This window comes from Carassius gibelio, chromosome B25 (genome assembly GCF_023724105.1).
Source record: "Carassius gibelio isolate Cgi1373 ecotype wild population from Czech Republic chromosome B25, carGib1.2-hapl.c, whole genome shotgun sequence".
Classification (NCBI taxonomy): domain Eukaryota; kingdom Metazoa; phylum Chordata; class Actinopteri; order Cypriniformes; family Cyprinidae; genus Carassius; species Carassius gibelio.
This window is the reverse complement of record NC_068420.1, coordinates 8473216-8494709: the sequence shown is the minus strand read 5'-3', so window position 1 is coordinate 8494709 and position 21494 is coordinate 8473216.

Sequence of the window (21494 nt, the reverse complement as noted above, 5' to 3'; positions counted from 1 at the left end):
TGGCCGGACAGGGCCGAAGAGGTGCGCATCAGCCTGCCAATGAGAATGGGAGAGGCCAGCCACCCCAGAGACTCTCAGTAATTGTGCTGCTCTGAAGTGCAGGTAGGTGTGCAAATTACCAAATGTGGCGTGTAAGCCCATTCGCCGGGGCTTCATCATTGTCATGCATGTCCAAGTTTGCCACGTTTGGCGACAGAATATTATGTCCATTTTGTGTTTTTGCTTTGACATGGATGGTCAGAGCATAAGCTTTTAGTACATGTGCGACGTTCCACAAAAACACCCTCAGCCAGCTAGAAGAAATCTATTCTAAGTTACCATGTCATGAAAACTGGAGATGTTTTGATGTTTCATGACTCTGTCCTTAAATACTTGAGATTCAAAATCAAGCAGAATCACTGGAGGCAAATATATCTACATTAAAAGAAGTAACAGATAAAAAGTACTTATTCCTGCACTTAATAAAAAAATACAAATAATTAAATGTAATCAGAAGCATTTAAAAACCTAATTTACAATCCAATTCCCCATTATACACTATGCAGAACATAATCAGTAACATATTTTATTATATGTTATATTATATATAATATATGATGTATTTTGTTTATATTAGATTATATATTTTAAAATGATTCTCTCAAAATGAATATCCGCTCTCATACTGAACACTGTAATATTTCGTCAAATAAATTCACTTGCGATTGTTACTAGTTTTTTTGTTTATTTACTTATTTATTTTATAGAAAATACATTACATTAATAAAATTCCTGGCTAATTGCCAGAATCTATAACTTTAATATCTATGCATTCACCAGTGCACTGCTGCAATGTTCGGTCTCTTGGAAGCTGAATTTCATGTGCCACTTTTTTTCATGGCTCTTTTGAGTCATTAGCCCCATTCTCTCCCTCTCTTTAACTGACACCTTTCCTTCCTGTGATGCATTGCCTTTATTTAAGAATGTGGCACAGCGGCGTCCACATGAAAGATTGCAGCGTGTCGGTTTGAAGCCGAAGGGCTGGCGAAAAATACCCACTGTACTGACTAGGGTTCTGTCAGCAAGGTGATTGCCACCATAGGGAGAGCCTGGGCCGGACAGAAGGGTGAGCTGGCCAAGCTAGAAAAATGACCCGCTGCTTGACACATATAATGGCGGTGGAGGAAACAGAGATATGAAGACAAAGGAAGTCAATGTCCTATGATTCCCCATAAGGCCCCTTCCTTTGGCATGTCACAATCTTGGCTCGTCACATAGGTTAGACTCACCTGGACTTACCGAAGCTTGTAGGTCTGGAAGGTCGAAAGGTTTGTGCCGCCAACACATCAGCTTGAAAGGGAACAAGATGACAGACAGGGTGAAAGAAGTAATTACCCAGAAATTTTCTGATTTTAATGTATTATAGTTTAAAACATTACTTAAAAAATCATGTTCAAAGGTCTCGTGTCACATTTATCAGTTTTTTTTAAATTTTTATAAATAAGCCTCTTATGCTAATCAAGGCTGCATTTATTTGATAAAAGATCTGTAAAAACAATCATATTGTAAAATATTATTACAATAAAAAACTTTTTTTTTCCATATAATTTAAAATGCAATTTGTTCCTGGGAATTACTACAGCCATTACTACAGTCTTCAGTGTCACATGACCCTTCAGAAATCATTCTAATATGCTGATCTATTATAAATTTTGGAATATATTATTATTATTTTTTGTTACACTAGACATTACCTTTCAAAACTTTGGGGTCATTATTGTTTTTTTCTTCCCCTTTTTGCACTTGTTTTTGGAAGAAATTAATACTTTTCTTCAGAGAGGATTTATTAAATTGATAAAAAGTGATACTAAAGACTTATATTATTACAAAAAACAACTATTTTAATTAAATGCTGTTCTTTTGAACATTTAATTTATCAAAGAATCCTGAGTGTATATATATATATATATATATATATATATATATGCATTATATACATAATATTACATAATATTTTAATTATAATTATATGCAACATTATAAATGACAAATATAGTTGTAAATTGAACATATAGAAGGTACTGTGCAAAGAAATAATATTAGTGCATGACTTTTATAAACCTTACTTAATCGACATTGACTACATAGAATGTTACTTAAACATAAGATTCAGCCATGCCTTGTTACCTTCCTACCTCTGTGTACTAGAGATTTTCAGCTATTCGAACACATCGAATAAATTACAGAAATTCAGATCATCTCTTCTCAAGAACCCAGTCCAATGATTGGTTTCTGTGTAGAGGTTCAAGGACTCTTTATAACGTTGCAGTTACGTTCCGAGAACATTTCCTATCACAGGTTGGATTGAATGAATAATTGAAAACCATCAAATATACTGTAAGATCCGTTTGTGCTCTTTACATCTGAAGTACTCTGTTCTGCTGCAAAGAAAGAAATAGTGAAAGACACGTTTATCAGGACATAGATATTGCAGTCACATCTTCACAAGGTTACAGTTATCAGCATGCCAATTGTCAACGTATTACCCTTATGCTACCATCTATTTTGTGAAAACTATATGTGCCTGGAATAATAGCATCATAACTGTCCTTTCAGATGACATACATCTCACATTACAGTTCTGTCTGCTTTGACATTGGAAAAAAAATTAAAAACACACTTGTCATGACAATCTGTTATGTGCGCTGTCAAATTGAAAAGATGGATGTCTCCAAGGTAATGAATCTGACAGCAGAGGTGTAAAAAGAGAAAAAATAAAACAAATACTTACTGACACCATCTCAGCCCGGGTCAGAGCCCATCAGTGAGGCACGTCTATCTGAACCCTGGTCCAATACGCAGCCGAACGCAGCTCAGCTGTGAAATTAGAGCCCACACTGTCCCGAGAAACTCCTGTGCCGCACACCGTCCATCTTTCTTTGGTCGACCTTCCTGAAAATCACAGTCCTGTCCTTCTCTCACACGGTGAGGGATGTCAGTCATGCAATTGGAATTGAAAGAGCATCGCTGGGGCCACCTGTGGATCAAAAGATGTCAAGATCTCTTATTTCTTCCATGGCGGGCTGGTATAGAGAAGTGAATTCTGCACCCTGTTGGTTTTGAGATTTGATAGAGTGCTTGTACACACTCAGCGCTGTCTCATAGTCTGCTCAAATACTGTACCGCATTTGTTTGTTTTTCAGTCTACGAGAGGTACTCGTTGTGCGTGATGTATGAAAACAAATACGCAGTGTAGTTAGAAGTAGAGTGGATTTGTTAGTGTGTATTAAGGTTTGATAAAAGGACCTCAATAATGAATATTCACTCAACCTCATGTTCCAAACCTGTATGACGTTCTTTATACTGCGAAACCCAAAATAAATATTTTTAGTTTTTAAGTCAGTGTGTCCCAGTATATCAAAATCTAAGCTAATCGGAACATATTTGATCATACTACTGGGCGTCTAGCACAGAACATGCTTTAAAGGGAGGATGGTGTTCTCTACGTGGTTTAGCCATTCGTCCACACACAGTGCCATGTCGCTAAAGCCGAACACTTTTGAAAACGCCTGCCAGGGTGAACATTTTCAAAAACTCTGGTCACAGTGTTATCGTGTAGACAGCGAAGCTGCCGTTTTTGGCTTGTGACGTTGGAGCCAGCGCTGTTATCGCCGCCTACTAGAAACTGTTTCTGGCTTCTGATTGGCCAACATGACTTTACGGTTGAGATTATATTGCCACCTGTTGGCTTGGGACGCTCTTGACAGTGTCACATTTTTCGTGTGGATGGATGAAAAACATTATAAAAATACCTGTGTACGTGTGGACATGGCATTAACTTGTATGTTCACACTCACTAATAAAACTTTGCATTTTTAAATAAAGTCTGAAAGAGATGTTAATGGAACTTAATAGTAGCGATGTTGAAGTCATGTGAAGTCATTGTTTACAGATTTTTTGATTTTACTTCTGGCGATTGCATTCAGAATTCATGAAAGTTATGTTCTTTTGTAAAAATAGTGAACAAAACGAGCAAGAATCATAAACATTTCTTGGTCACAGAGCTTATTTTCAGCAATAATCCAATGCCAATGGAAAAATGCCAGGGTGATGCTGACTTAGGTTGTCTTACAAAAGTACTACATGCCTGCAGTACTCAAATACACTGTAACAAAACCAGCATTTTAATATTTTTCCATTAGAAGTAAAACAGCTTTCCATTTGACAGTTTTGTTGTGGGTTTAGGGGATGTCAATCCCCCCGAAACACTGACGACTAAGCTTAAAGTCAAAATCTGTTTCATTCTATATTAAAATCACAAAAAATCTCCTGAAATCAAACAGTCTTGTGATTAACCTTTAGATTTTCCAACCTTATTTGTGGAAAAACAGTGTAGAGTCCACCACATCTGATCAGCACCTGTAGATTGGAAATACTTATCCCTATATATGTTTTCTAAATATCACCAGAATGAACCCCTGAGCAATGTTTTAACAGAAATTTTCAGCCTAAGCCTTGCTTAATGGCTAAATCGATGAATAGTGCTTTACTGTCATTATTTTTTTGCTGGTAGAAGCTTTGGGAAGAGAGCATGGCCTCTTCCGAACACAGCACAAGTCGAAGTTTGATTAATAAAATATTGGCGAGGGTTAGAGATATGAAGGCAGGAAATTAAACACACTAATGCCAGAGAGAGAGGACAGGGTGATCAGGACTTAATTAAGGACTTTGTGGAGGCCACGGTTCCAGGCGATGGATATACTGTCTTGCTGACAACAGTGATGAGACGGGGGATTATGGGGGCACGATGACCGAGAGGGAATTGGAGACCCCTGCACTCCGCAAACCCTCTATTATGAAGTACGGCTTCGGAGGCTGGATAATTAGCAAAGCCCTCATGTTGACGCGTTGTAAGTGCTTTACCTCGGCCATATACGGCCTGGAATACCAATAACGGTGTAATTGGGTAAATGGCGGTACTAGAACTCGCAATGAGAAATAAGATCACCATAATTTCTTCCTTCTTGGCAGATGGGAGCATATGCGGCAGAGTCTCAAGTTGGCTCTGAGCTCAAGAAGAAAGTAGTTGGAAGAATTTCTGAAGGAGTCTTGGAGGGGGTGATCCATTTTTTTGTTGCAAAACACCACTTGGTAGTTTTTAGCCTGGTTTCCAATATCCGTTTCTTTTCATGAAAAATACCTCCTGTTCAATTAAAAGCACGTTATAACGTGATGAAAAATATACCATATTATATTTAGCCAAGACAAAACAGCAAGGTCTCTGCTTTGCGTCTGCTCTCAGTTCAGTTGTGGATCTCTCTGGAGACCTGTAGAGAGAAATTGCCCATCGCTGCCGTACATCTACGCTGAGCTATTTAGTCTCACATTTATAGCACAGCGGTGTCAAGGTTAGTCCTTAAACAACGGTTACTCCAAAATCTTTACACACATTTCTCACATTTGTGCTCTGCACTTGCACCGTTCAGAACTCATTTTTGCCAAGATGAAGTACCCCAGCTCGCTGGCTTAGACCATCTATCAGTATTTCCTAACAACAGAATAGTTGTATAAGTTGTAGATTTTGTTCCCCTGAACTTGTGCTAAATTAAACAGACTGAAAACTCTAAAGATCCAAGAAATCCAGCAATTGATTGTAGATTGAGTTAGCAAGCATGCTGTTGTTTACTAGCTACGTTCACAGTGCATATGCTAAATACATATTGTGCTAATGTCAACATAATGAGACAATGTATTATATAATTATTCATTTAATCAATTCTAGCATGAAAACAAAAATGGTTTTAAAATAAATTACTATGAATAATAAATAAATGAATTAATGGAATAAATTGGCAGTAATGAAAACAGTAACAGAAGACAGAATTAAAATATTTTGCGATAAAAATGTGGTCTTACATTTTATATTTTCAAATGAGCTGATTTAGAATAAAGTACATCTAGACTGAATTTAAAATGTTATTAACATGGGAAACGTTACGTTGATGTAAAATCTGCCATCAGTTTAACAATTCCTTGTTTAGTTTCAGGCTTTGCACGATCTTAAATTGTTCAATATTAACATCATTAAATTTCTAAATGTGACATAAAATCAACAACATCTGTACAAATGAAACTGCCAAATGATCAAAGGATACAACCATGAATTATTCATTCCCCAGTGCATGCTGTGAAGTTTGGGAATAGGACTGCAAAACTATGTTTTTCAGTTTAGGTCTATTTGAACCTGCATTAAAAATGCATTAATCCAACTCACCTGCTGTGCACGTTGGGTCAACTTTAAAAAGAAAGTATATAATCAGAAAAGCTGCGTTCCTGAGAGAGAATATAACTTCAGAATAGTGCTTAACTTTTTGGATACTTCATGTTTTTTTTAAAAATGTCTTTGTTTACAAGCTAACATTTACTGAGTTTATGCAAATACGTATTTCCTTTACAAATAGACATAGTTCTGGCTTTGGCACGATTATGCAACATCTTTACCATCAGCCTTCGTTATCCCCATCATCTTTGGACAATTTTTGGACAAATTTTGTCTCTGTTCCTGTCTTCTTCATAACTTTCTATTCATTCTATTCCACTCAGACTTTCCTTTTCTTTTCTCTCTCTCTCTCCAATGGCCCCTCTCTCAAGGATGTGAGGTTGATAAATGGAGCTAATTGTTGTAGTGGCGGGCTCCTCTGATGCAGGTGGTCTAATCAGACTGAATAGGAAAGGCCTTAGGGAGGCCATTACCCTTCCTATTGTCTGAGAGGACAGCAGGACACAGCGGCAGGCCGCTTCTCTCCCGGGGGGCCGGAATCACTCTCTGACACTTTCCTCAGGCTTCCGGAGAATATCAGACGACACCATGTGATCCACAGGTCTTTTCTTGACTCACTGTGCTCAGATCAGCCTTTGCCCTCATCACGCTCCATAATAGCTGAAAAGGAAGAAAAAGCACCGTGGGCCTTTTCACCATGCCGGAATCATGGGGAATGTCTATTTCAATCAGATGTATTTTTAGCATTGGGTCAGTGATGTGTAATTTCATCACCGAAACTGTCAGGATTCTCAGAGTTAACCTTGATTATGAGAGTTCGGGTAACTATTCCAGGACGCGTCTGTTTGTGACCTTGTGTAGTCTTTGTATGTTTTATTGGCTGGTTTGAGTGCTGATGTAAGGAAAACACATTCAATTGCAATTTATTTTGACAAAACAAACAGAAAATTATGGGCCACAAACCATTTATAAATAGTACATAATCATCCGTATGCATGATAACTATTATCATCCATAGTCAGTTTAACCAGTGGATTGTAAACAAATGTTGCCTTTTATACTACGGTGTTTATGTTAAAACTTATTACGTGAATAATTACCAAGCAATATTAACAAGCCACATGCTTATAATGAAATTTAGTGGAACTGAATATTTGCTAATTACTGTTTCCCTGCTATTGTAATTATGTTGCAGAAAATTACACATTCATATGAGTACTATAATAAAACTTACTGTAACTTAAAGGGACAGTTCACCCCAAAATGAATGTCTTTTTTTTTTCATTGTTTACTTTTCCCAAATGCATATGCAGTATTTATTTATTCATTTTCCTCTGGAACATCAGTTCATAGTGATGACAGCTGTCCGAAAAGGACATATAAACACCACAAAATGACCACATACTGTACAGTAGTTCAGCCAAATATTCATATTTTGATATAATTTACTCACCCTCACGTTGTTCGAAATGCATGCAATTACTTTTTTTTTCTGTGGAACACCATCTACAGTAGTTTTTAGTTTTATGACAGCTGTCCAAAAAAAAAAAAAAAAAAGATAGAAAATACCCCCAAAAGTAGTCAAACTCAACACAATCATGATTGAGATGTCAAAGCTTTGAAAGTGTAGAACGGAAAAAGAGCTAAAAATAATGACAGACCGTTTAATTTTTGGGTGAACAATTTTTTTTAAACACATCATTCTCGATACGAAATGACACAATAAAAACAAACCTTTTAGAGACACCCATAATATGACCATTTAATGTCTGTAAACATCATCCTGATCATTAGCACTGACAAACAAGTCAAAGAAGCAAAATGTCTTGCAACAACATTAAAACCTATTAAAGATGACACTGAATCAATGGAAAAGACAAGACACAAAATCATTGCCAAAAAGTAATCACGCAAGCCTAAAATTTAAAGCATCACTGACCTTGCAAACGGATTATTTTGGGTTGTTTTTGAAAAAGAAAACGAAGGTCTTTTCAAGATTATCTGGCAGGCGAGTTCTGGTGCCTGCAAAGCAAACGGCAATGAATAACTGTGACCGGCAGCATTGAGGCAGAAAATGTGCATACTAAACTACATAAATCTGCAAGTCGGTGAGCATTACAGGGTAATTGGATTTATCTATACTGTGTTCATGCTAATCCAGCTATTAGCATTATGAGTTACTGTCGTCATGTTTTGGTTTTATGCCATGACCCGTTCCTTCCACCTTTCACGCACACACATCCATCCCTAAAGTATTCATTTACAACACTAAATTACACACTCTCATAAGAGGCCTTCTGTTAAGCAGATACATCCGTTTGAAATCACTTCGGTAGCAACATCTGAATGCATCTGGAGTCCCGCCACATCTGTATTGCACGTTTTGCTTTAAAGGGCAAACATGAGGTTGTGTTTCTCATACTGACTGTTGTTTATTGTCTGTGTATTGAACAAACACGGTTGGAGGCAAACAGGAGACCTCTAAAATAATTAACTGTGTTGGGGCTTTGAAAGTTTTCAGCCATCTGGCCCAACCTTATATAAATACTGCGACTCAGCACCAACTGTTTTTATTGGGCCACCCAAGCCTAACCCCCCATAGTCCAATCATGTGAATGATTTGTCATAGTTCATTGGTTTCACAATGCCAGCTCATATGATGGAGGTTATTAAGTTGGTCTGCAATCAGGACGAGACAGTTATGCTTCAAGCTTCGGTCATGTTCGCTTAACGCCAGCATGACTTGTGGTTCTTCAATGTCCCATAAGGGACAAAAGGACAAGGAGAGATATCTACAGACTAGTCAAGCAACAAAAGACATTGTAAACATTAATAAAACAAGACAAAATGAGAGGACGACAGTCTATTGTTTGGGAGTCAAACGACACCATAGGGAACAGTATGAAAATAGAGCCAGATTCTTGAGTCTTTTCGAATATGTGCCAGATTGATATATATTGATGACTTTGACAAATGATAATGGCTCTAGTTAAATGTCCCCTCAGGGTCGCTTCTCGACTTGACTGACTTATTCAGATCACAATAGTCACTCGTGAGGACATGGTGCAGTCTGACAATGGGAGAACAGCTCGCCAACCTGTAAAGGAGATTCATTTGTAACCCTACGGCATTTTGTTCATCGTGCAAGGAATCGAATTGGCGGAACATTGAATCTGAGTGTAAGAAAAACAGATTACAGACACATCCTGTGAAGTGTCAATCACCAACATTAGGCAGATTCTGGGCAAACCGTTTATAAATTACCATTTTAAACACTTCTGTTACTGGGGCGCACTTGTTAATTATTGATGACGAAAGTCACGCCGTCAAAACATCTGACAATCTGGTCCAAGCTGACGGATGGATTGCTGAGCTTTGCATTCAGAGAGCTGTGGATATTGAACAATGGGTGAAATGTGGGTCCCTTGGCTGGTGCCGGAAAGTGTTTTTTGTAATTACACATACAACATCAACCAACGTCCTACAGCGTTCTGACAGCTATACTTTACATCAACTGTTGGGTCAGGTTATCATATTTCTGATGTTGTTTATGCATTTATAAAATGGTCAGTTTTCCTATTCAGCCTACATCATGCACCGACATCATGCAGCCTACATCATTTGGCAAATTGCTCGGTTTATGTCGTTTACTTGATGGAAACATCTGGTAAAACAGGCCGAGTTGTGGCATTTAGAATTTGAGTTGATTTTAAATTCCAATTTCTATTAAAGTAGCAAACAGGCTGCAGAGCTGCAATTCGAATGCAAGAGAGAATTAAAATGAGCTCGATTCAAAGAAATTATTGTAACTAAGTTTGTCAAATCAAAACTTTGAATGCTGGCTTCACAAAGTCTTGTTTGAAAGATTCCAGACGGGTAGCCAGAATGACAGATCATTAAAAAGAATGGATTAACTCAAAATTTCCTTTCTTGTCCTTCCAATTCATCTTCCCATGGGGTGTGTCCAATTCAATTCAAATTTAAACTCATGAACTGACAAGGAGCCAGTTCTGACTTTTGAACATCCTCGTTTGGGAACCATTGATTCGCCTTTCATAGGTTTCTGTCTTCATCAGTGTCCCCTTTCATCCTCCTGAGTGCTAACCAGACACAATTCTCGAAGTCAGAGGTGTTTTATATTGGCGGTCACTTTCTCCAGTCTTATTAATGAGGGAGCACAAGGCTGCCGGCATCTTTCCCAGGCCTGCTTTGGGAGAAACCTTGCACGGTAATTGTTATTGACAGTGCCATGAAAGTAAACCTCAGTAGAAATCCCTCAGGAGTCAGAGGGTCCATGCCTTCACTTCCTCATCCAATAGTGCACCTGCATCATGGGAGAAACAAAAGTGCGCAACATGACAACAGAAACAAAGACTACATAAATTCACCGCTGAGATTCTGTTCTGCCTTGGTTGTGCTGAGCTAGGGAAGTTAGCCGGCGGTCCTGTAGGGCTTCCAGGGGATGTGAGGCATAGCTGAAACAGATTGTCAGGGACTTGGGGAGAACGCTGGCAAAAATCGCTGAGGATTATTCAAAAATGTGCCGTTGATCAATACAAAACTGTTAGGAGTGGAAGGGAACTTCAAATCGAAGTCCCCTGGTTCCTTTTACAGACAACTAAATTATCATAATTTCTAAGATTTCCTAACAGCGGTTTCTGTTGTGTTCCATCTGTTTCTCATTTTATGGCTTAAATTATAAACTTGCATAACTTTCTTCAATTGTATGTGGCTATTAAAAAAACAACACAATTCTCTGCTAACTTGTTTTGCTGTATCAAAGGTTCATACAGCAGCAGAATACAGTAGTCAGTCAGGTTTTGAGAGATAAATAAGGTTACAGTTTTATTTTAAACGATAATGCCAAAAGCCTGGACAACTAATTGTCTGTAACTACTTGCTCTTGTGTGTTTAAGATGTTTCCATTTGTGGTTTTGGAGATGGATATGAAGGTAAAATGTGATTATTTAGGAGGCTACATTTTTGCAATTAAGGACGATTGCTAAATAATTACGGGTGTTTTCTTATGCCTGAACATCTTTAAGTGGTGGGGCAAACCGAAAGTTGATGCCAAAAGTCCAGCACATTCTTTCACTGCTGATACTGTGACTCTTCTTGTTTGTATGTGTTCTTTCACTGGCATTTCCACATTTAGTTTTTCTCCCTTACTAACAAATTTGTCCATTCTGATGCTCAATTTTACCGAACTAATTGCTGCTGATGACTTTTTAAATTGAATTCCGTCAAAGTCGGTCCCTGTAAGTGTTCGTTTGCAGGTCTGCTCGTGTGAAAAAAAAAAAAATATGAAAAACTAAATTATTTTACATAACATTATAGCCTATATTTGTTTAGTACATTTTTTAAATTAATGTAAAAAATTAAATGAATTATAAAACTGAGAGTTATTTTCTTAATTGTGGGCTGCATTTTAATTCGTGACGGGTCGTGGGTAGAGAACCACTGCTCTAAACCATATAATCAAGACAATTCATGTGTCACACCTGTTAGCAAATATGATTGGCAATCCCGAACACTAACTGAAGAAGCTTCAAACAAATCACTGTCTCTATTTTTCCTCTTTCACATCTCTCTCTTGTTGAGTTGAGGTGGACTGTGAGTAGATGCAGCCATCCAATTTTACAACAGATGAACCTGTACAGCAGATGCTGCTCATTTTCCCCTGGGCCTTAAGGAGCGCGAACAGACAGATAGATTTCTGCCTGACTGCATCTGACACCTGCTCACACCTGCGTGGCTGGGACTGCAGGAGACATGCTTCAGAGAACTGCATGACCTTTAATCTGACCAGGCGAACATCGCTGCTAATTAGACTGATTCAGGACTGCACCGGTTCACAGGTAAGAGTGGAAACCTTTTCAAAGCTGTTTTAAATGGTAAGCATTTTCTCATGGTTAATGTGCCGGTTTACAGTGTTATTGGTCCAGAATGTTCAGTTGCAATGGCATTGTGAGGGCACTTTATGTCCACATGAAGTGTAGTTTTTCAGCTGGATGAGATTATAATATGTGGATATGAATAAACTTCACCAACTAAACTGTGCAAGATGCACACATTTCAGAAGAGCATACAAATGAGGATCCATGTCTTAAATCTGGGATTTGTTTTCCATCTCCACCTGGAAAAACACAGATTCGGAAAGAAATAAAACTTTATAAAAATAAAAGACAACATATTTAAGACTCACCAGTTCATAATGTGTCAAGCACCACCCACCATATTTTTGTCGAATTGATGTTTTTATGTATTAATCTAGTCGTAATTAGGAACAAACCCTAATTAGAAATGTTGACAGTAATGGTACATTGGTACCAAATTAATACAAAAATGTTGACAAAAGTAACATTGGCTGTGCATGTGAATCATTAAATCCTCTGCTTGGTCAAGACACTAATGTAAACAGCGTGTGAAATTTTTACTCATTTGACAAGTACTTGAAGGCAATTTGCCATGGTTATACATTTAATTGGCTAATATTTATACTAATATTTCACTTTTTAAATAACTGTTCAACAGCATATTAGGTCTTTAATCATTAAACATCACTTCTATTAATTAAGAAATTAAGTTTTGATATTGCGACTGCCCAAAACCCAAACATAACTACTATTACTACTTTTGGCACTTTAATAAGTGAATAAAACTATTATGAATAATTGTTCTAATATAACAGAATGACTAAATTCTGGGGACTTTTTCATCTGTTTTGTCCCCAAAATTATAGGCAGGTCAAAAACACACACAGGTTTCCATGTTTAATGGGGACATTTTATAGACATAATGGTTTTTATACTGTACCTTACCCCTAAACCTACCCTTACACAAAACATTCAGCTATTTTAGATTTTCACAGAAGATCATTCTGTGAATTTGGTCCCCATAATATAGGAAATTGAAGGAGCACACACACACACACACACACACACACACACACACACACACACATCAGAAATAACCAACATAACCAAATGCAGATTGCTCTATGATAGTCCAACTAGTTTTGTACAGCATCTGGCGTCTCTTCACACCATTTGCCACACCCTCACAATAAATGCTCTACACAATGTCAGCACCAGTGACATTTCCTCAGTTTTGTGGGTTATTTGAACATACAGATAGCTAGTGAAGTGGTCCATTAACACCCCAGATAAAGGACAAACCTGATGAGCTCTAAATGCAATAAGACGGAACGTTATCATATGCCGCAAAGGGAATGTGATCATGGGAGGCTGACATTTAGCCATCCTGCTTGCACACATAGATGTCCTTAATAACAAAAGAGGTGCGTGTGCACCAGTGGGATTAACAATTAATTGGACATAGACAGTCTTCTCTATTAGAATAGGAGATTGGAGAACACAAACAGAGACGTTATCTCAGCACATTTTCAGCTGCTTCCGTGACTTTCCGCTGGACCTCATAAATATTGCCAACATTCGGGCATTTGATTAATATTTGTTTTAATTTTCACTGTGACTCAAAGTTAACATAGGTCAATCAATTTTTAATGTTTTAGTGAATATTCATAAATGCATTGAGTGAGAGTAACTGGTTAGCATTATGGCCTAGATTTCTTATCCCACAGTGAGGTTAGAAACACGAAGGCTTTTATTTAGAGTATGGACTTGTTGAAAAAGTTTATCTGGGTAGTTAAGTTATTCAACATTACGAAAGGTATGTAAGACATCTCAGGCTTACATCACGCACGGACACAGTGAAAAATACATAGCAGAGCAAAGAGAAAACTGAGAGTGTGCTAATAGATAAGACAGAGCAGGTTACTTCTGTTTTCTACAAGACTATACAAGAGTGTACACCATTCTAATGCTTAATGTTAACAATCCAAATATTTCTAAAAAATAAAAATAAAAAAATCTTTGAAAACACACACACAAAAAAAATCTAAAACATTGATTAAAAATGAAATATAAATAAACAATTTTCACACGGCAATATTCAATGCATTGCAAGAAAAAAAAACTTACCTATTGAAAATATCATGTGCCAATTAAATGGAACAATCAATATACAGTACAATGAACACAAGTACAGCTTATTTCTGTTTTTAAGTTTGATGTCTGGAAGTGACTCTGAAATGCTCTCTCTCTCTCTCTCTCTCTCTCTCTCTCTCTGTGTGTGTGTGTGTGTATTTATATACACAGGTCCTTCTCAAAAAATTTGCATATTGTGAAAAAGTTCATTATTTTCCATAATGTAATGATAAAAAATTTAACTTTCATATATTTTAGATTCATTGCACACCAACTGAAATATTTCAGGTCTTTTATTGTTTTAATACTGATGATTTTGTCATACAGCTCGGGAATCCTTTTGCAGAAATGACTGCTTCAATGCGGCGTGGCATGGAGGCAATCAGCCTGTGGCACTGCTGAGCTGGAGGCCCAGGATGCTTTGATAGCGGCCTTAAGCTCATCCAGAGTGTTGGGTCTTGCGTCTCTCAACTTTCTCTTCACAATATCCCACAGATTCTCTATGGGGTTCAGGTCAGGAGAGTTGGCAGGCCAATTGAGCACAGTAATACCATGGTAATTAAACTATTTACCAGTGGTTTTGGCACTGTGAGCAGGTGCCAGGTCGTGCTGAAAAACGAAATCTTCATCTCCATAAAGCTTTTCAGCAGATGGAAGCATGAAGTGCTCTAAAATCTCCTGATAGATAGCTGCATTGACCCTGCCCTTAATAAAACACAGTGGACCAACACCAGCAGCTGACATGGCACCCCAGACCATCACTGACTGTGGGTACTTGACACTGGATTTTTCCTTCTCCCCAGTCTTCCTCTAGACTCTGGCACCTTGATTTCCGAATGACATGCAAAATTTGCTTTCATCCGAAAAAAGTACTGTGGACCATTGAGCAACAGTCCAGTGCTGCTTCTCTGTAGCCCATTTCCTGCACACGCCTGTGCACGGTGGCTCTGGATGTTTCTACTCCAGACTCAGTCCACTGCTTCCGCAGGTCCCCCAAGGTCTGGAATCAGTCCTTCTCCACAACGTTCCTCAGGGTCCGGTCACCTCTTCTCATTGTGCAGCATTTTTTGCCACACTTTTTCCTTCCCACAGACTTCCCACTGAGGTGCCTTGATACAGCACTCTGGGAACAGCCTATTCGTTCAGAAATTTCTTTCTGTGTCTTACCCTCTCGCTTGAGGGGTGTCAATGATGGCCTTCTAGACAGCAGTCAGGTCGGCAGTCTTACCCATGATTGCGGTTTTGAGTAATGAACCAGGCTGGGAGTTTTTAAAAGCCTCAGGAATCTTTTGCAGGTGTTTAGAGTTAATTAGTTGATTCAGATGATTAGGTTAATAGCTCGTTTAGAGAACCTTTTCATGATATGCAAATTTTTTGAAATAGATTATTAAAACAATAAAAGACCTGAAATATTTCAGTTGGTGTGCAATGAATCTAAAATATATGAAAGTTTAATTTTTATCATTACATTATGGAAAATAATGAACTTTTTCACAATATGCTAATTTTTTTAGAAGGACCTTAGGAAGTTGTTGGAAGATTTAATGCTCAAAAGAATGTAAGGAGATAAACCTGCACAAGTTTCCGTGGTATCTTTCCCCGGAGTGTATTTGGTTCACTCTCACAGCCGCATCACAAATAAGCTGCTTTTCCCTCCATATAGCCGAGAGGAGAATTTATTCTCCGGCTATCCGGAGCAGTCCTGCCCAACTTTTAAACAGTGATGAAATGGACTTGACACCAGAGGCACACTTGGAAGACGAGCAAAGTTTACAGCCTCCCTGCAAGCTATTTTTTCATTGCTTTTTCTTTTTTACCCCTCTCCAGGGTCAGACACCTCAGGTGGAATTTTGGGTTTACCCATGTGTTTACTCCTATGATTTATAACAAAAAAATGGTTTCTGGAATGAAATATTCACAGATAATTTTTTTTGACTTAGTGCCAAATCTGTTTGACGTCAGAGTTTGGTATGTTTGTTTGGTGTAAAATCATGTCAACTATCTCACAACTGGTATGAAAGCAACTCAAACCTGCAAGACTGACTAACCATTCTCCTGCCCTAAAAATATCTTCATCAAGGTAGCACATATCATGATTCTCATGATTGGGAACTTGTTTGTTCAACGGTTTAAACCACATTTATGAGCAGATTTTAAAATATCATCACACCTTTAAAACATTTAGTGGCCTGAACTGTGAGGTGAGAGTATTAAATACAGAAATCAGCTTGGGGAGTCAGAAACGCCATGCCTGTTGTGATTAAACTTGTTAAAACTAAATCAGTGGTACTGTATGCTAGGATAAGGTTCCTGTATTTCAGGACCCCTCTAAAGACAAGTAACACAATTGCCAAGCAAAATGAAAAATCTGCTGTAAAGTAAAATAAATTATTTACAGGTGCTTCCACTCACCGACAGAGACGGAGCAGAGGGGCGGCAGTACTCGTCCACGCTGATGGATGTATGGTTTAATGCGCATAGTCTTGTTGTGGTTATACACGTGTGATATATTGCACAGAGGAGGAGATCTGGCCCCCTTCCAGCATCACATTAAGCCAAGTTTTATTGAAGATGACTCAGCACTTTGCTAAAATATCTCACTATGCATTAATGTGTTCATAAATAAGTATGCTGAAGAGTAGATTACTAATAAATACTACAATCTTAAGTAAGATGGTTTAAAAAAAATACATATCATTAACTAGATTTTACATTGGGGGGAAAAAGTTCAAAAGTGCTTTCTCACATCTACTATGAGCTGGAAGGTTGCCAGATGGTTGCTATGTGTCTGCTAAAGTGTTCGGATTGGCTGTTAAAGTGTTGCTGTGCGGTTGCTGGGTGTTCTTATTGGTTGTAAGAGCTTTATCAAACAAACTGACTTCTCAATTGTTGCACAGTTTTTATTAATATTTATGTCCGTATACACATAGTGATTTATAGTATTGGAGAAAGAAAATTAATACTTTAAGTTTTGTAAAAAAAAAAAATATATATTTATAAATAAATGTATCTATATCTATATATATATATATATATATATATATATATATATATATATATATATATATAAATATATATTTGTAATTCATATTAAAGCAGTTCTTTGGATCCAAGAATCATGAAAAGTATCACAGTTTCTGCTACATTATTAAGCAGCATTATTTTCAGCATTGATAATATAAATAATTATTTCAGCAAATCAGCCTATTAGAGTTATTTCTGAAAATCAACTTTGAAAAGTGGAATAATGAACATAAAAAAGTCAGCTTGATGAAAACAAAAAATTCTAACTATAATTAAACTATATTCAAGTAGAAAACAGTTATTTTAATCTGTAATCATATTTTACAGTGTTACTACTTCTACTGTATTTTTGATCAAATAAAGCCTTGGAGACCATAAGAGAATTTCAAAAACATAAAAAAATCCCTGACCCCAAACCTTTGAATGGTAGTGTACATTCATAAAATTATATGTAATAATGTTTGGTGAAGATTGCATTACGAAGCACTGCTAATGAAATTACTAAAAACAACAATGAGTTTACTAGTATTTAGCCTGTATAAGGGATTTGAAATGTTACCCAAAAGGATTTAAGTGTCAAAAGGTCCTTTAAAAATATTATTATTGTAAATGAAAAAATAAATAAATAAATAAACAAAAGAGTAGGGTTTTGGGAGTTGAGCATGAGAAACTGCAATAACAGGATGTGCACATTGAGCAGTTCATGATGTTGAGCCATCTTAAGTGGATTACAGTTGACTTAGCACTCCACCTTCACAGCAGGAAGTCTAGCTCCGCTGTACAAGCTTCGAGAAGCCTTGCTGTTCCCTTGTACTATAATGTGCCAGCTCCGATTAATCCAAGCACACTGGCCCTGTTTTGTCATTGCTAGCCATTTTCTGCTTATATAATAATGAGGCTTTAAACACATTGGGTGCAGAGTTCACTGCAGCTTAAACGACCATTCAGTGGTCGAAGCACACTTTTCTGTGGTTATGGTTCAGGGTTTGTGTTCATGCTGCAATTAAATGAGGGGAAATTAGGGCAGTAACAAGGAATATGATGAGGCAAGAGAGCTTTTAATTACTTTACATAGTTTACATGTTTTACTTGTTATTCATGCAATTTAAAGGTGCCCTAAGCAATTTTGAAAAACGCTTTCGACCGCAGTGTCCCAAAACACACTTGTAGCCAATCAGCAGCAGGTTTTGCATGTCTTGTAATGATGGAGAGCGCACAATTTGAGTGCACAGATGGATAGTAGCAGATCGACTGTAGATAAAAAAGAGGAATATACTGGAGGAACAAAATATTAAAAAGAAGTGTTACAACCAGACAAGAGGAAGAACCTGCGTAAATATCGGAGCAGTTTTCCACCGGTGGAGAGAAACTCTGCCTTTTTTGAATATATATTGAATATATGTTATGGTGCTGCCCAGGATTTCTAAATTGCCTATAACCAGCCGTTGGTGGTTTGTACTGCGCAGATCAGTAATGTTGTATGACATCAATGTACTGCGAGAGTGATAGAGAGCAGAGCAGACGGCTCCTTATGCTTTCGAATCACTCTCACGGTACTTTGAAGTCATATAACGTTCGATCGGTGCCGCACAAACAACCAACACCTGGTTATTTTAAGCAATTTAGAGATCCTGAGCAGAACGTATCCCTTGGAAGTGGCACATCTGGTCACCTTAATATACCTCGCAATAGAAAAGAAATAATCTGTTGCTACTTCCTTTACATCACAACTTTAAGTGGTCTGGAAAAATGTTTTTGTGAAAATCAGCAAAAATAAATAACCGATTCGGTATATTATTTGTCTGAAAATACTTACAGCAAGCCCACACAGGCTTAGTTCTACTCACTGTCTTTGAACTGTCACCGAGATGAGACGTCATTCACCTTGTTTCAGTCAGGCTTTTTTGTTCTTTATCTGTGTAGGCGATATGAGTGAAGAGCGGCAGTATTCTTCGTCAGAGCAAATGTGTGAAGGTGCAGTACGGCGTCAATCAAATTCTGCCCGCCTCGATGAAACCCGACATGGAGGTGAAGGTGACAGCATGCCAAGCTCTTTCTTACATTACACCTGCTTTCAGTAGATTAGATACCCTCTCAAAATATGCAAATTCAAAGCCGTCAGCTCAAGAAGATCCGCAGCAATGAAAAAACGGTGTTTCAGTGTATCATTTGTTCCAACTGTTTGGTAACTATTTAAAAAATAGTGCTCAAAAGTAAAACTTGTATCATGATTTACTCACCCTCATGATGTGCCTATTTTGTCTGTGGAAAACAAAAGGAGAACAAACAATATTTGATTTTTGGAATGACGTGATTGAGAGTGAGTAATGACAACATTTTTATTTTTCTGCTCAAGAGCCTTTCTGATGCCCAAAGAACTGCAAAAATAGAGCTGTAGTTTGTCATGTTCGTTCATAAGTCACAGTTATTGCATCCTCTGTTGTCCTACTCTTGCTAGACAGCTATGAAAGAGGCCTTCTTACAGGTGAGTCAGAACCATATGTCATCATCTTCCAAGACACGAAAAAGAGTTCTGGATCAAACATGATATTTCTCCAATACTGCTGACCTCCCTGCTGCTTTTATGAGTCAGTCAGGGCAATTTGCCATCAGCCAGTCTTAAAAAACAAAACAAAAACATGTACTTTAAAAGGTAGAAAATTGACTCTTTCTAGGGGACACTGGACAATATGTTACTGGAGAGATATTTGGATGATGATTAATATTGAATAAGTCGATTCTCTAAGCATGTGGCTGACTTTCGAAAGACTGACAAAATTACAAAAATATGTAATTTATTCAGTTTAAATAGTTTCCCCCTCATCTTAAAACATACTGTCGTGCTATAAAACTTTCTTTGATTATACCAGCTCAACCAGTGGAGTGAGTTTATGGGCCATCTGCCTGTTCAGCCAAGTGTTGAAGTGTTTAGGAAACCTGTTAAAAAAAATCCATTATTTTTGCAGTTCTACTGTCACTACTGGTATAGATATTGCAGGACTTATTTAAACATATAACTATCAGATAATATAATGTTTTGTAATAATAGCAGTCTTTATAACAAAATCAGTGGAGATGAAATCTAAATTTACACAAAATACGTCTAATAAAATAAAATAATAAAAAAATTTACAAATACCTGTAACTTTAATGAAAAACAATCACGAATAGCAGCATTTAACTAAATACTTCACAACAGAGTAAAATAACAAAAAATAACCTTTCTGTTCAATTCCTTAATTTTGTCTTCTTTGAAGAAATAGTCTAGGATCTCTACAAACAGTGATAAATTAATGTTAGTTGTATTGGTACTTTTCACAATACACATTGTTTCAAAGCAGCTTTACAAAAAAAAAAAAAAAAAAAGAAGATATGTCAGTGGTTATAATATCTTAATATCTTCATGCTTTATAGTTGTATTTAGCACATAAGAGCTAGCCAATAATAAATTAACATTGCACTTTTTTTTTCAGTTGACTTGCTATAGCATACAGTGATATGCTCCACTTTATGTGAGTGTACTGCATGTACAGTATATGGATGAATTTAAATATTTTAATATTCCATTTTATGATTTAAAATGTATAGACCATCAAGTGTCTGCTATAGTCTGTTTCACTTACATGAGGGTACTCTTTACATGCTGTTGGATGAACTATATATAAAAATGTATATCACAGGGCGTTGCTACTTGCAGTCAGATTTCCAGACTGTGTTGCCGCCATTGTATTCCTACAAACATAGCTGCGTCCTTCTATTATTAGAGTCATCTTACTGTGCTGATATACATAGACCCCCAATTACCTTTGAGTGAGAATCATCAACTGAAAGTACCTCATATGTTAAATGGCGAATGAACACAAGTATCCCCCACTTTCATTTGCCGGGTCTCAGTTATGTTGCTGTTTATTCTCTTCTGCAAATTACACCAATGAGAAGGCCATTAATTGCAGGGGGTGAGATCAATTGTTAGATTGTTATTTCATCCACTAGCTTGATGAAAGGCGAGGGAGGGAAAAGAGAGGGTGCGGGCCCGGGCTACTCAGAGAGCGAGGATGACACCGCCGACAATAACGAGTTGTGTCTTTCCCATTAATCAATGCCTTCCACGCAATTTGCCATCTGCGAATTGGGACTGACCCATCTCGGGGGTCACTGGCCAATTTTCCGCAGCGGTCGGTCTGCGTCGGGCTGAAATCCCA